This window comes from Pimephales promelas (genome assembly GCF_988280905.1).
Source record: "Pimephales promelas chromosome 3 unlocalized genomic scaffold, fPimPro1.hap1.1 SUPER_3_unloc_1, whole genome shotgun sequence".
NCBI classification, from domain to species: Eukaryota; Metazoa; Chordata; class Actinopteri; order Cypriniformes; family Leuciscidae; genus Pimephales; species Pimephales promelas.
In genome coordinates, this window is record NW_028297295.1 from 687,501 (window position 1) to 698,072 (window position 10,572).

The window sequence follows — 10,572 nt, forward strand, 5'->3', positions numbered from 1 at the left end:
ATTGGGCTATTTGAATGGTTAGAACATTAGGGTAGTAAACTATATAAAGCTTACAGCACCTGGTATTCCCAGGCGGTCTCCCATCCAAGTACTAACCAGGCCCGACCCTGCTTAGCTTCCGAGATCAGACGAGTTCGGGCGTTCTCAAGGTGGTATGGCCGTAAGCGAAATCTGCTGCCAAAATTGGGCTATTTGAATGGTTAGAACATTAGGGTAGTAAACTATATAAAGCTTACAGCACCTGGTATTCCCAGGCGGTCTCCCATCCAAGTACTAACCAGGCCCGACCCTGCTTAGCTTCCGAGATCAGACGAGTTCGGGCGTTCTCAAGGTGGTATGGCCGTAAGCGAAATCTGCTGCCAAAATTGGGCTATTTGAATGGTTAGAACATTAGGGTAGTAAACTATATAAAGCTTACAGCACCTGGTATTCCCAGGCGGTCTCCCATCCAAGTACTAACCAGGCCCGACCCTGCTTAGCTTCCGAGATCAGACGAGTTCGGGCGTTCTCAGGGTGGTATGGCCGTAAGCGAAATCTGCTGCCAAAATTGGGCTATTTGAATGGTTAGAACATTAGGGTAGTAAACTATATAAAGCTTACAGCACCTGGTATTCCCAGGCGGTCTCCCATCCAAGTACTAACCAGGCCCGACCCTGCTTAGCTTCCGAGATCAGACGAGTTCGGGAGTTCTCAAGGTGGTATGGCCGTAAGCGAAATCTGCTGCCAAAATTGGGCTATTTGAATGGTTAGAACATTAGGGTAGTAAACTATATAAAGCTTACAGCACCTGGTATTCCCAGGCGGTCTCCCATCCAAGTACTAACCAGGCCCGACCCTGCTTAGCTTCCGAGATCAGACGAGTTCGGGCGTTCTCAAGGTGGTATGGCCGTAAGCGAAATCTGCTGCCAAAATTGGGCTATTTGAATGGTTAGAACATTAGGGTAGTAAACTATATAAAGCTTACAGCACCTGGTATTCCCAGGCGGTCTCCCATCCAAGTACTAACCAGGCCCGACCCTGCTTAGCTTCCGAGATCAGACGAGTTCGGGCGTTCTCAAGGTGGTATGGCCGTAAGCGAAATCTGCTGCCAAAATTGGGCTATTTGAATGGTTAGAACATTAGGGTAGTAAACTATATAAAGCTTACAGCACCTGGTATTCCCAGGCCGTCTCCCATCCAAGTACTAACCAGGCCCGACCCTGCTTAGCTTCCGAGATCAGACGAGTTCGGGCGTTCTCAAGGTGGTATGGCCGTAAGCGAAATCTGCTGCCAAAATTGGGCTATTTGAATGGTTAGAACATTAGGGTAGTAAACTATATAAAGCTTACAGCACCTGGTATTCCCAGGCGGTCTCCCATCCAAGTACTAACCAGGCCCGACCCTGCTTAGCTTCCGAGATCAGACGAGTTCGGGCGTTCTCAAGGTGGTATGGCCGTAAGCGAAATCTGCTGCCAAAATTGGGCTATTTGAATGGTTAGAACATTAGGGTAGTAAACTATATAAAGCTTACAGCACCTGGTATTCCCAGGCGGTCTCCCATCCAAGTACTAACCAGGCCCGACCCTGCTTAGCTTCCGAGATCAGACGAGTTCGGGCGTTCTCAAGGTGGTATGGCCGTAAGCGAAATCTGCTGCCAAAATTGGGCTATTTGAATGGTTAGAACATTAGGGTAGTAAACTATATAAAGCTTACAGCACCTGGTATTCCCAGGCGGTCTCCCATCCAAGTACTAACCAGGCCCGACCCTGCTTAGCTTCCGAGATCAGACGAGTTCGGGCGTTCTCAAGGTGGTATGGCCGTAAGCGAAACCTGCTGCCAAAATTGGGCTATTTGAATGGTTAGAACATTAGGGTAGTAAACTATATAAAGCTTACAGCACCTGGTATTCCCAGGCGGTCTCCCATATAAAGTACTAACCAGGCCCGACCCTGCTTAGCTTCCGAGATCAGACGAGTTCGGGCGTTCTCAAGGTGGTATGGCCGTAAGCGAAATCTGCTGCCAAAATTGGGCTATTTGAATGGTTAGAACATTAGGGTAGTAAACTATATAAAGCTTACAGCACCTGGTATTCCCAGGCGGTCTCCCATCCAAGTACTAACCAGGCCCGACCCTGCTTAGCTTCCGAGATCAGACGAGTTCGGGCGTTCTCAAGGTGGTATGGCCGTAAGCGAAATCTGCTGCCAAAATTGGGCTATTTGAATGGTTAGAACATTAGGGTAGTAAACTATATAAAGCTTACAGCACCTGGTATTCCCAGGCGGTCTCCCATCCAAGTACTAACCAGGCCCGACCCTGCTTAGCTTCCGAGATCAGACGAGTTCGGGCGTTCTCAAGGTGGTATGGCCGTAAGCGAAATCTGCTGCCAAAATTGGGCTATTTGAATGGTTAGAACATTAGGGTAGTAAACTATATAAAGCTTACAGCACCTGGTATTCCCAGGCGGTCTCCCATCCAAGTACTAACCAGGCCCGACCCTGCTTAGCTTCCGAGATCAGACGAGTTCGGGCGTTCTCAAGGTGGTATGGCCGTAAGCGAAATCTGCTGCCAAAATTGGGCTATTTGAATGGTTAGAACATTAGGGTAGTAAACTATATAAAGCTTACAGCACCTGGTATTCCCAGGCGGTCTCCCATCCAAGTACTAACCAGGCCCGACCCTGCTTAGCTTCCGAGATCAGACGAGTTCGGGCGTTCTCAAGGTGGTATGGCCCTAAGCGAAATCTGCTGCCAAAATTGGGCTATTTGAATGGTTAGAACATTAGGGTAGTAAACTATATAAAGCTTACAGCACCTGGTATTCCCAGGCGGTCTCCCATCCAAGTACTAACCAGGCCCGACCCTGCTTAGCTTCCGAGATCAGACGAGTTCGGGCGTTCTCAAGGTGGTATGGCCGTAAGCGAAAGCTGCTGCCAAAATTGGGCTATTTGAATGGTTAGAACATTAGGGTAGTAAACTATATAAAGCTTACAGCATCTGGTATTCCCAGGCGGTCTCCCATCCAAGTACTAACCAGGCCCGACCCTGCTTAGCTTCCGAGATCAGACGAGTTCGGGCGTTCTCAAGGTGGTATGGCCGTAAGCGAAATCTGCTGCCAAAATTGGGCTATTTGAATGGTTAGAACATTAGGGTAGTAAACTATATAAAGCTTACAGCACCTGGTATTCCCAGGCGGTCTCCCATCCAAGTACTAACCAGGCCCGACCCTGCTTAGCTTCCGAGATCAGACGAGTTCGGGCGTTCTCAAGGTGGTATGGCCGTAAGCGATATCTGCTGCCAAAATTGGGCTATTTGAATGGTTAGAACATTAGGGTAGTAAACTATATAAAGCTTACAGCACCTGGTATTCCCAGGCGGTCTCCCATCCAAGTACTAACCAGGCCCGACCCTGCTTAGCTTCCGAGATCAGACGAGTTCGGGCGTTCTCAAGGTGGTATGGCCGTAAGCGAAATCTGCTGCCAAAATTGGGCTATTTGAATGGTTAGAACATTAGGGTAGTAAACTATATAAAGCTTACAGCACCTGGTATTCCCAGGCGGTCTCCCATCCAAGTACTAACCAGGCCCGACCCTGCTTAGCTTCCGAGATCAGACGAGTTCGGGCGTTCTCAAGGTGGTATGGCCGTAAGCGAAATCTGCTGCCAAAATTGGGCTATTTGAATGGTTAGAACATTAGGGTAGTAAACTATATAAAGCTTACAGCACCTGGTATTCCCAGGCGGTCTCCCATCCAAGTACTAACCAGGCCCGACCCTGCTTAGCTTCCGAGATCAGACGAGTTCGGGCGTTCTCAGGGTGGTATGGCCGTAAGCGAAATCTGCTGCCAAAATTGGGCTATTTGAATGGTTAGAACATTAGGGTAGTAAACTATATAAAGCTTACAGCACCTGGTATTCCCAGGCGGTCTCCCATCCAAGTACTAACCAGGCCCGACCCTGCTTAGCTTCCGAGATCAGACGAGTTCGGGCGTTCTCAGGGTGGTATGGCCGTAAGCGAAATCTGCTGCCAAAATTGGGCTATTTGAATGGTTAGAACATTAGGGTAGTAAACTATATAAAGCTTACAGCACCTGGTATTCCCAGGCGGTCTCCCATCCAAGTACTAACCAGGCCCGACCCTGCTTAGCTTCCGAGATCAGACGAGTTCGGGCGTTCTCAAGGTGGTATTGCCGTAAGCGAAATCTGCTGCCAAAATTGGGCTATTTGAATGGTTAGAACATTAGGGTAGTAAACTATATAAAGCTTACAGCACCTGGTATTCCCAGGCGGTCTCCCATCCAAGTACTAACCAGGCCCGACCCTGCTTAGCTTCCGAGATCAGACGAGTTCGGGCGTTCTCAAGGTGGTATGGCCGTAAGCGAAATCTGCTGCCAAAATTGGGCTATTTGAATGGTTAGAACATTAGGGTAGTAAACTATATAAAGCTTACAGCACCTGGTATTCCCAGGCGGTCTCCCATCCAAGTACTAACCAGGCCCGACCCTGCTTAGCTTCCGAGATCAGACGAGTTCGGGCGTTCTCAAGGTGGTATGGCCGTAAGCGAAATCTGCTGCCAAAATTGGGCTATTTGAATGGTTAGAACATTAGGGTAGTAAACTATATAAAGCTTACAGCACCTGGTATTCCCAGGCGGTCTCCCATCCAAGTACTAACCAGGCCCGACCCTGCTTAGCTTCCGAGATCAGACGAGTTCGGGCGTTCTCAAGGTGGTATGGCCGTAAGCGAAATCTGCTGCCAAAATTGGGCTATTTGAATGGTTAGAACATTAGGGTAGTAAACTATATAAAGCTTACAGCACCTGGTATTCCCAGGCGGTCTCCCATCCAAGTACTAACCAGGCCCGACCCTGCTTAGCTTCCGAGATCAGACGAGTTCGGGCGTTCTCAGGGTGGTATGGCCGTAAGCGAAATCTGCTGCCAAAATTGGGCTATTTGAATGGTTAGAACATTAGGGTAGTAAACTATATAAAGCTTACAGCACCTGGTATTCCCAGGCGGTCTCCCATCCAAGTACTAACCAGGCCCGACCCTGCTTAGCTTCCGAGATCAGACGAGTTCGGGCGTTCTCAAGGTGGTATGGCCGTAAGCGAAATCTGCTGCCAAAATTGGGCTATTTGAATGGTTAGAACATTAGGGTAGTAAACTATATAAAGCTTACAGCACCTGGTATTCCCAGGCGGTCTCCCATCCAAGTACTAACCAGGCCCGACCCTGCTTAGCTTCCGAGATCAGACGAGTTCGGGCGTTCTCAAGGTGGTATGGCCGTAAGCGAAATCTGCTGCCAAAATTGGGCTATTTGAATGGTTAGAACATTAGGGTAGTAAACTATATAAAGCTTACAGCACCTGGTATTCCCAGGCGGTCTCCCATCCAAGTACTAACCAGGCCCGACCCTGCTTAGCTTCCGAGATCAGACGAGTTCGGGCGTTCTCAAGGTGGTATGGCCGTAAGCGAAATCTGCTGCCAAAATTGGGCTATTTGAATGGTTAGAACATTAGGGTAGTAAACTATATAAAGCTTACAGCACCTGGTATTCCCAGGCGGTCTCCCATCCAAGTACTAACCAGGCCCGACCCTGCTTAGCTTCCGAGATCAGACGAGTTCGGGCGTTCTCAAGGTGGTATGGCCGTAAGCGAAATCTGCTGCCAAAATTGGGCTATTTGAATGGTTAGAACATTAGGGTAGTAAACTATATAAAGCTTACAGCACCTGGTATTCCCAGGCGGTCTCCCATCCAAGTACTAACCAGGCCCGACCCTGCTTAGCTTCCGAGATCAGACGAGTTCGGGCGTTCTCAAGGTGGTATGGCCGTAAGCGAAATCTGCTGCCAAAATTGGGCTATTTGAATGGTTAGAACATTAGGGTAGTAAACTATATAAAGCTTACAGCACCTGGTATTCCCAGGCGGTCTCCCATCCAAGTACTAACCAGGCCCGACCCTGCTTAGCTTCCGAGATCAGACGAGTTCGGGCGTTCTCAAGGTGGTATGGCCGTAAGCGAAACCTGCTGCCAAAATTGGGCTATTTGAATGGTTAGAACATTAGGGTAGTAAACTATATAAAGCTTACAGCACCTGGTATTCCCAGGCGGTCTCCCATATAAAGTACTAACCAGGCCCGACCCTGCTTAGCTTCCGAGATCAGACGAGTTCGGGCGTTCTCAAGGTGGTATGGCCGTAAGCGAAATCTGCTGCCAAAATTGGGCTATTTGAATGGTTAGAACATTAGGGTAGTAAACTATATAAAGCTTACAGCACCTGGTATTCCCAGGCGGTCTCCCATCCAAGTACTAACCAGGCCCGACCCTGCTTAGCTTCCGAGATCAGACGAGTTCGGGCGTTCTCAAGGTGGTATGGCCGTAAGCGAAATCTGCTGCCAAAATTGGGCTATTTGAATGGTTAGAACATTAGGGTAGTAAACTATATAAAGCTTACAGCACCTGGTATTCCCAGGCGGTCTCCCATCCAAGTACTAACCAGGCCCGACCCTGCTTAGCTTCCGAGATCAGACGAGTTCGGGCGTTCTCAAGGTGGTATGGCCGTAAGCGAAATCTGCTGCCAAAATTGGGCTATTTGAATGGTTAGAACATTAGGGTAGTAAACTATATAAAGCTTACAGCACCTGGTATTCCCAGGCGGTCTCCCATCCAAGTACTAAGCAGGCCCGACCCTGCTTAGCTTCCGAGATCAGACGAGTTCGGGCGTTCTCAAGGTGGTATGGCCGTAAGCGAAATCTGCTGCCAAAATTGGGCTATTTGAATGGTTAGAACATTAGGGTAGTAAACTATATAAAGCTTACAGCACCTGGTATTCCCAGGCGGTCTCCCATCCAAGTACTAACCAGGCCCGACCCTGCTTAGCTTCCGAGATCAGACGAGTTCGGGCGTTCTCAAGGTGGTATGGCCGTAAGCGAAATCTGCTGCCAAAATTGGGCTATTTGAATGGTTAGAACATTAGGGTAGTAAACTATATAAAGCTTACAGCACCTGGTATTCCCAGGCGGTCTCCCATCCAAGTACTAACCAGGCCCGACCCTGCTTAGCTTCCGAGATCAGACGAGTTCGGGCGTTCTCAAGGTGGTATGGCCGTAAGCGAAATCTGCTGCCAAAATTGGGCTATTTGAATGGTTAGAACATTAGGGTAGTAAACTATATAAAGCTTACAGCACCTGGTATTTCCAGGCGGTCTCCCATCCAAGTACTAACCAGGCCCGACCCTGCTTAGCTTCCGAGATCAGACGAGTTCGGGCGTTCTCAGGGTGGTATGGCCGTAAGCGAAATCTGCTGCCAAAATTGGGCTATTTGAATGGTTAGAACATTAGGGTAGTAAACTATATAAAGCTTACAGCACCTGGTATTCCCAGGCGGTCTCCCATCCAAGTACTAACCAGGCCCGACCCTGCTTAGCTTCCGAGATCAGACGAGTTCGGGAGTTCTCAAGGTGGTATGGCCGTAAGCGAAATCTGCTGCCAAAATTGGGCTATTTGAATGGTTAGAACATTAGGGTAGTAAACTATATAAAGCTTACAGCACCTGGTATTCCCAGGCGGTCTCCCATCCAAGTACTAACCAGGCCCGACCCTGCTTAGCTTCCGAGATCAGACGAGTTCGGGCGTTCTCAAGGTGGTATGGCCGTAAGCGAAATCTGCTGCCAAAATTGGGCTATTTGAATGGTTAGAACATTAGGGTAGTAAACTATATAAAGCTTACAGCACCTGGTATTCCCAGGCGGTCTCCCATCCAAGTACTAACCAGGCCCGACCCTGCTTAGCTTCCGAGATCAGACGAGTTCGGGCGTTCTCAAGGTGGTATGGCCGTAAGCGAAATCTGCTGCCAAAATTGGGCTATTTGAATGGTTAGAACATTAGGGTAGTAAACTATATAAAGCTTACAGCACCTGGTATTCCCAGGCCGTCTCCCATCCAGGTACTAACCAGGCCCGACCCTGCTTAGCTTCCGAGATCAGACGAGTTCGGGCGTTCTCAAGGTGGTATGGCCGTAAGCGAAATCTGCTGCCAAAATTGGGCTATTTGAATGGTTAGAACATTAGGGTAGTAAACTATATAAAGCTTACAGCACCTGGTATTCCCAGGCGGTCTCCCATCCAAGTACTAACCAGGCCCGACCCTGCTTAGCTTCCGAGATCAGACGAGTTCGGGCGTTCTCAAGGTGGTATGGCCGTAAGCGAAATCTGCTGCCAAAATTGGGCTATTTGAATGGTTAGAACATTAGGGTAGTAAACTATATAAAGCTTACAGCACCTGGTATTCCCAGGCGGTCTCCCATCCAAGTACTAACCAGGCCCGACCCTGCTTAGCTTCCGAGATCAGACGAGTTCGGGCGTTCTCAAGGTGGTATGGCCGTAAGCGAAATCTGCTGCCAAAATTGGGCTATTTGAATGGTTAGAACATTAGGGTAGTAAACTATATAAAGCTTACAGCACCTGGTATTCCCAGGCGGTCTCCCATCCAAGTACTAACCAGGCCCGACCCTGCTTAGCTTCCGAGATCAGACGAGTTCGGGCGTTCTTTTTTTTTTTTTTTTTTTTTTTTCTTTTTTATTAAGAAGTTTCAATCAATAAAATACAATAAAAAATACAATAATGAAATACACTAAAAAAATACAGATTTTCCAAACATCATGTGAACAAACATCTCTACATTACATATCTTTAGCTTTTGTACATCATTTAAAAGACTTCTTCTCCCGGCAGCTTCCACATTAGATCTTTTAAAACATAAACAACTTTTGGTGTAAAAACATCATAAAAAGACTTCAACATATTTTCACCTTTAAAATACACATACAATCTTTCAAAGTATACTTCAGCTTTCCTTTTAAACACACTCCAAACATCCAACATGATTTTTTCTTTTTTAGCCACAGTTCTTCTCTCCCATATTGCACTTTTCATTAACATGACACACAGATTAATAAAACTTTTGTTTTGACACTTCTTTCCCCACCCAAACATCACAACTCTGTTCCATTCCATTCCATTTTCATCCCACTCCTCAGTCAAATCCTTAATTAAACATTTACATTTCTTTAAAAATTCCTCCAGCTCTTTACAATATAAAAACATATGTAAAATCCCCTCTTCCTTCTCCTGGCACACTTTACACATAGCATTTTGCTCAATTCCTATTTTGTTTAAAATTGCATCAGTAAAAACAACTTTATGCCTTATAAAATACTCCAAACATTCCAATTTAGTTTCCACACATCTTCCCTTCATGTTTCTCCATATACTCTCTTTCTTTAAATCTTTGAATTGCTTCATCCAGTATGCATTAACAATCGGCTCTTTAAAAACATCATCTCTAAAAGAACAATAAATCATTTTCACAGTGCATTCCTTAAGATCATTCAGTTTTCCGCCCAATTTCACATTAATACATTTCTCTTTTGGCTCCCCTTCCATACCTTCTATTCTTTTTATCCATTCTTTCGGTATTGCACTTTTAATTAATTCAAATTGGTTAATTATTCCTTGTTCACTGTAATCCTCTTTTGCCTCCTCCATTGCATCCACAATAAATTGAGTCGGTAAAAAGCCTTCTTTGAATTCATATAAAACATCTCTCACCCTTGTTATCCCCACTTCCATCCATTTCTTTAAAAACATTTCTTTACCTTGCTTTAAAATGTTTTTGTTTAAGAACAGAGGTTGATTTAAAATGTTTTCTCTCCCATGTGGATCATACTCGACCTTGTCTAAAAATTTTCCCCACGCACTAAACATTTCTCTATAAAAACCTGGTAGCCCTTCTGTCATCCAAATCTTCGTTTTCATCCATAAAATTCCATCCCCCATGTTAAAATTCCCACATTTGTTTAAAAAATATCCCATTGTCTTTTTCCATTCTGCGTTACCCTCTTCTTGTAGATATTTTTTCACAGTTTTCACTCTCAAGCTATTTTTCCTTTGTGCCACATCCATTAACCCTAAACCCCCCTTGTCTGCTGCCCCTAAAATCGTGTTAAAAGCTATTCTCGCTGGCTTCCCCTCCCATAAAAAGTCAAGAAAACATTTCTTCAACCTCTTTTCTGTCCACAACGGCATCTCCGACACGTATAAAACATACCACAGCTTAGAAACCATTAAAACGTTCAATATTAAAACCTTTCCCTTCAAGTTTAAATTCCTCAATTTCCAAAAATTTAACCTTCTTTCTATTTCTGTGACCAGTTGCTCCCACATTTCATCTCTAACTTTCTTCTCATTTTTCCCCATTAAAATTCCTAAAATGCTCATTTCTTCTACTTCCTTGAACTTACAACAATCCCTTAAAATCATTGCTTCACCAAATCTCATATATACTGTCTTATCCTCATTTACTTTACCTCCCGATCCTTTACAATAGTCTTCTACACACTTCATAACTTCTTTGACGCTCTCCTTTCCTTTTACTATTATCGTTGTATCATCAGCATATTGAAAAACCTTCCCTTCTGCTTTTTTTTCCTCAATTTCAATACCAGTTATTTCTTCTTTTTGCTTTATCGCCAATCCCAACGGCTCTGATACAAGTGAATATAATAATGCTGAAAGCGGACAACCCTGTCTTATTGATCTTGT

At 45.8% G+C, this 10,572-nt stretch overlaps 46 non-coding genes across 46 annotated transcripts; all 46 read right to left on the bottom strand.

The window, feature by feature from the left end:
- Positions 1 to 47: 47 nt before the first annotated feature.
- LOC148964887 (5S ribosomal RNA) lies at positions 48 to 166 on the bottom strand. Its single transcript, XR_016153095.1, has one exon. It is a non-coding gene; the product is annotated as a 5S ribosomal RNA (ribosomal RNA).
- A 63-nt stretch (positions 167 to 229) lies between these two features.
- LOC148964888 (5S ribosomal RNA) lies at positions 230 to 348 on the bottom strand. Its single transcript, XR_016153097.1, has one exon. It is a non-coding gene; the product is annotated as a 5S ribosomal RNA (ribosomal RNA).
- Positions 349 to 411: 63 nt separating this feature from the next.
- Positions 412 to 530, bottom strand: LOC148964889 (5S ribosomal RNA). Its single transcript, XR_016152080.1, has one exon. It is a non-coding gene; the product is annotated as a 5S ribosomal RNA (ribosomal RNA).
- Positions 531 to 593: 63 nt separating this feature from the next.
- LOC148964890 (5S ribosomal RNA) lies at positions 594 to 712 on the bottom strand. Its single transcript, XR_016153173.1, has one exon. It is a non-coding gene; the product is annotated as a 5S ribosomal RNA (ribosomal RNA).
- Positions 713 to 775: 63 nt separating this feature from the next.
- Positions 776 to 894, bottom strand: LOC148964891 (5S ribosomal RNA). Its single transcript, XR_016153098.1, has one exon. It is a non-coding gene; the product is annotated as a 5S ribosomal RNA (ribosomal RNA).
- A 63-nt stretch (positions 895 to 957) lies between these two features.
- Positions 958 to 1,076, bottom strand: LOC148964892 (5S ribosomal RNA). Its single transcript, XR_016153099.1, has one exon. It is a non-coding gene; the product is annotated as a 5S ribosomal RNA (ribosomal RNA).
- Positions 1,077 to 1,139: 63 nt separating this feature from the next.
- LOC148964893 (5S ribosomal RNA) lies at positions 1,140 to 1,258 on the bottom strand. Its single transcript, XR_016153445.1, has one exon. It is a non-coding gene; the product is annotated as a 5S ribosomal RNA (ribosomal RNA).
- A 63-nt stretch (positions 1,259 to 1,321) lies between these two features.
- Positions 1,322 to 1,440, bottom strand: LOC148964894 (5S ribosomal RNA). The gene has a single exon (XR_016153100.1). It is a non-coding gene; the product is annotated as a 5S ribosomal RNA (ribosomal RNA).
- Positions 1,441 to 1,503: 63 nt separating this feature from the next.
- LOC148964895 (5S ribosomal RNA) lies at positions 1,504 to 1,622 on the bottom strand. The gene has a single exon (XR_016153101.1). It is a non-coding gene; the product is annotated as a 5S ribosomal RNA (ribosomal RNA).
- A 63-nt stretch (positions 1,623 to 1,685) lies between these two features.
- Positions 1,686 to 1,804, bottom strand: LOC148964896 (5S ribosomal RNA). The gene has a single exon (XR_016153102.1). It is a non-coding gene; the product is annotated as a 5S ribosomal RNA (ribosomal RNA).
- Positions 1,805 to 1,867: 63 nt separating this feature from the next.
- Positions 1,868 to 1,987, bottom strand: LOC148964897 (5S ribosomal RNA). The gene has a single exon (XR_016153458.1). It is a non-coding gene; the product is annotated as a 5S ribosomal RNA (ribosomal RNA).
- A 63-nt stretch (positions 1,988 to 2,050) lies between these two features.
- Positions 2,051 to 2,169, bottom strand: LOC148964898 (5S ribosomal RNA). Its single transcript, XR_016153103.1, has one exon. It is a non-coding gene; the product is annotated as a 5S ribosomal RNA (ribosomal RNA).
- A 63-nt stretch (positions 2,170 to 2,232) lies between these two features.
- Positions 2,233 to 2,351, bottom strand: LOC148964899 (5S ribosomal RNA). The gene has a single exon (XR_016153104.1). It is a non-coding gene; the product is annotated as a 5S ribosomal RNA (ribosomal RNA).
- Positions 2,352 to 2,414: 63 nt separating this feature from the next.
- On the bottom strand, positions 2,415 to 2,533 carry LOC148964900 (5S ribosomal RNA). The gene has a single exon (XR_016153105.1). It is a non-coding gene; the product is annotated as a 5S ribosomal RNA (ribosomal RNA).
- A 63-nt stretch (positions 2,534 to 2,596) lies between these two features.
- On the bottom strand, positions 2,597 to 2,715 carry LOC148964901 (5S ribosomal RNA). The gene has a single exon (XR_016153447.1). It is a non-coding gene; the product is annotated as a 5S ribosomal RNA (ribosomal RNA).
- A 63-nt stretch (positions 2,716 to 2,778) lies between these two features.
- LOC148964902 (5S ribosomal RNA) lies at positions 2,779 to 2,897 on the bottom strand. The gene has a single exon (XR_016153106.1). It is a non-coding gene; the product is annotated as a 5S ribosomal RNA (ribosomal RNA).
- A 63-nt stretch (positions 2,898 to 2,960) lies between these two features.
- On the bottom strand, positions 2,961 to 3,079 carry LOC148964903 (5S ribosomal RNA). The gene has a single exon (XR_016153420.1). It is a non-coding gene; the product is annotated as a 5S ribosomal RNA (ribosomal RNA).
- Positions 3,080 to 3,142: 63 nt separating this feature from the next.
- Positions 3,143 to 3,261, bottom strand: LOC148964904 (5S ribosomal RNA). Its single transcript, XR_016153108.1, has one exon. It is a non-coding gene; the product is annotated as a 5S ribosomal RNA (ribosomal RNA).
- A 63-nt stretch (positions 3,262 to 3,324) lies between these two features.
- On the bottom strand, positions 3,325 to 3,443 carry LOC148964905 (5S ribosomal RNA). Its single transcript, XR_016153109.1, has one exon. It is a non-coding gene; the product is annotated as a 5S ribosomal RNA (ribosomal RNA).
- A 63-nt stretch (positions 3,444 to 3,506) lies between these two features.
- On the bottom strand, positions 3,507 to 3,625 carry LOC148964906 (5S ribosomal RNA). The gene has a single exon (XR_016153110.1). It is a non-coding gene; the product is annotated as a 5S ribosomal RNA (ribosomal RNA).
- A 63-nt stretch (positions 3,626 to 3,688) lies between these two features.
- Positions 3,689 to 3,807, bottom strand: LOC148964907 (5S ribosomal RNA). The gene has a single exon (XR_016152192.1). It is a non-coding gene; the product is annotated as a 5S ribosomal RNA (ribosomal RNA).
- A 63-nt stretch (positions 3,808 to 3,870) lies between these two features.
- LOC148964908 (5S ribosomal RNA) lies at positions 3,871 to 3,989 on the bottom strand. Its single transcript, XR_016152303.1, has one exon. It is a non-coding gene; the product is annotated as a 5S ribosomal RNA (ribosomal RNA).
- A 63-nt stretch (positions 3,990 to 4,052) lies between these two features.
- Positions 4,053 to 4,171, bottom strand: LOC148964909 (5S ribosomal RNA). The gene has a single exon (XR_016153218.1). It is a non-coding gene; the product is annotated as a 5S ribosomal RNA (ribosomal RNA).
- A 63-nt stretch (positions 4,172 to 4,234) lies between these two features.
- Positions 4,235 to 4,353, bottom strand: LOC148964910 (5S ribosomal RNA). Its single transcript, XR_016153111.1, has one exon. It is a non-coding gene; the product is annotated as a 5S ribosomal RNA (ribosomal RNA).
- A 63-nt stretch (positions 4,354 to 4,416) lies between these two features.
- LOC148964911 (5S ribosomal RNA) lies at positions 4,417 to 4,535 on the bottom strand. Its single transcript, XR_016153112.1, has one exon. It is a non-coding gene; the product is annotated as a 5S ribosomal RNA (ribosomal RNA).
- Positions 4,536 to 4,598: 63 nt separating this feature from the next.
- On the bottom strand, positions 4,599 to 4,717 carry LOC148964912 (5S ribosomal RNA). Its single transcript, XR_016153113.1, has one exon. It is a non-coding gene; the product is annotated as a 5S ribosomal RNA (ribosomal RNA).
- A 63-nt stretch (positions 4,718 to 4,780) lies between these two features.
- LOC148964913 (5S ribosomal RNA) lies at positions 4,781 to 4,899 on the bottom strand. Its single transcript, XR_016152415.1, has one exon. It is a non-coding gene; the product is annotated as a 5S ribosomal RNA (ribosomal RNA).
- Positions 4,900 to 4,962: 63 nt separating this feature from the next.
- Positions 4,963 to 5,081, bottom strand: LOC148964914 (5S ribosomal RNA). Its single transcript, XR_016153114.1, has one exon. It is a non-coding gene; the product is annotated as a 5S ribosomal RNA (ribosomal RNA).
- Positions 5,082 to 5,144: 63 nt separating this feature from the next.
- On the bottom strand, positions 5,145 to 5,263 carry LOC148964915 (5S ribosomal RNA). The gene has a single exon (XR_016153115.1). It is a non-coding gene; the product is annotated as a 5S ribosomal RNA (ribosomal RNA).
- A 63-nt stretch (positions 5,264 to 5,326) lies between these two features.
- Positions 5,327 to 5,445, bottom strand: LOC148964916 (5S ribosomal RNA). The gene has a single exon (XR_016153116.1). It is a non-coding gene; the product is annotated as a 5S ribosomal RNA (ribosomal RNA).
- Positions 5,446 to 5,508: 63 nt separating this feature from the next.
- LOC148964917 (5S ribosomal RNA) lies at positions 5,509 to 5,627 on the bottom strand. Its single transcript, XR_016153117.1, has one exon. It is a non-coding gene; the product is annotated as a 5S ribosomal RNA (ribosomal RNA).
- Positions 5,628 to 5,690: 63 nt separating this feature from the next.
- Positions 5,691 to 5,809, bottom strand: LOC148964918 (5S ribosomal RNA). The gene has a single exon (XR_016153119.1). It is a non-coding gene; the product is annotated as a 5S ribosomal RNA (ribosomal RNA).
- Positions 5,810 to 5,872: 63 nt separating this feature from the next.
- LOC148964919 (5S ribosomal RNA) lies at positions 5,873 to 5,991 on the bottom strand. The gene has a single exon (XR_016153120.1). It is a non-coding gene; the product is annotated as a 5S ribosomal RNA (ribosomal RNA).
- A 63-nt stretch (positions 5,992 to 6,054) lies between these two features.
- On the bottom strand, positions 6,055 to 6,174 carry LOC148964920 (5S ribosomal RNA). The gene has a single exon (XR_016153459.1). It is a non-coding gene; the product is annotated as a 5S ribosomal RNA (ribosomal RNA).
- Positions 6,175 to 6,237: 63 nt separating this feature from the next.
- LOC148964921 (5S ribosomal RNA) lies at positions 6,238 to 6,356 on the bottom strand. Its single transcript, XR_016153121.1, has one exon. It is a non-coding gene; the product is annotated as a 5S ribosomal RNA (ribosomal RNA).
- A 63-nt stretch (positions 6,357 to 6,419) lies between these two features.
- Positions 6,420 to 6,538, bottom strand: LOC148964922 (5S ribosomal RNA). The gene has a single exon (XR_016153122.1). It is a non-coding gene; the product is annotated as a 5S ribosomal RNA (ribosomal RNA).
- Positions 6,539 to 6,601: 63 nt separating this feature from the next.
- On the bottom strand, positions 6,602 to 6,720 carry LOC148964923 (5S ribosomal RNA). The gene has a single exon (XR_016153357.1). It is a non-coding gene; the product is annotated as a 5S ribosomal RNA (ribosomal RNA).
- Positions 6,721 to 6,783: 63 nt separating this feature from the next.
- On the bottom strand, positions 6,784 to 6,902 carry LOC148964924 (5S ribosomal RNA). Its single transcript, XR_016153123.1, has one exon. It is a non-coding gene; the product is annotated as a 5S ribosomal RNA (ribosomal RNA).
- Positions 6,903 to 6,965: 63 nt separating this feature from the next.
- LOC148964925 (5S ribosomal RNA) lies at positions 6,966 to 7,084 on the bottom strand. The gene has a single exon (XR_016153124.1). It is a non-coding gene; the product is annotated as a 5S ribosomal RNA (ribosomal RNA).
- Positions 7,085 to 7,147: 63 nt separating this feature from the next.
- On the bottom strand, positions 7,148 to 7,266 carry LOC148964926 (5S ribosomal RNA). The gene has a single exon (XR_016153222.1). It is a non-coding gene; the product is annotated as a 5S ribosomal RNA (ribosomal RNA).
- A 63-nt stretch (positions 7,267 to 7,329) lies between these two features.
- Positions 7,330 to 7,448, bottom strand: LOC148964927 (5S ribosomal RNA). Its single transcript, XR_016153174.1, has one exon. It is a non-coding gene; the product is annotated as a 5S ribosomal RNA (ribosomal RNA).
- Positions 7,449 to 7,511: 63 nt separating this feature from the next.
- Positions 7,512 to 7,630, bottom strand: LOC148964928 (5S ribosomal RNA). The gene has a single exon (XR_016153125.1). It is a non-coding gene; the product is annotated as a 5S ribosomal RNA (ribosomal RNA).
- Positions 7,631 to 7,693: 63 nt separating this feature from the next.
- Positions 7,694 to 7,812, bottom strand: LOC148964929 (5S ribosomal RNA). Its single transcript, XR_016153126.1, has one exon. It is a non-coding gene; the product is annotated as a 5S ribosomal RNA (ribosomal RNA).
- A 63-nt stretch (positions 7,813 to 7,875) lies between these two features.
- LOC148964930 (5S ribosomal RNA) lies at positions 7,876 to 7,994 on the bottom strand. Its single transcript, XR_016153453.1, has one exon. It is a non-coding gene; the product is annotated as a 5S ribosomal RNA (ribosomal RNA).
- A 63-nt stretch (positions 7,995 to 8,057) lies between these two features.
- On the bottom strand, positions 8,058 to 8,176 carry LOC148964931 (5S ribosomal RNA). Its single transcript, XR_016153127.1, has one exon. It is a non-coding gene; the product is annotated as a 5S ribosomal RNA (ribosomal RNA).
- A 63-nt stretch (positions 8,177 to 8,239) lies between these two features.
- Positions 8,240 to 8,358, bottom strand: LOC120465806 (5S ribosomal RNA). The gene has a single exon (XR_005619213.1). It is a non-coding gene; the product is annotated as a 5S ribosomal RNA (ribosomal RNA).
- Between the last annotated feature and the right edge of the window lie 2,214 nt (positions 8,359 to 10,572).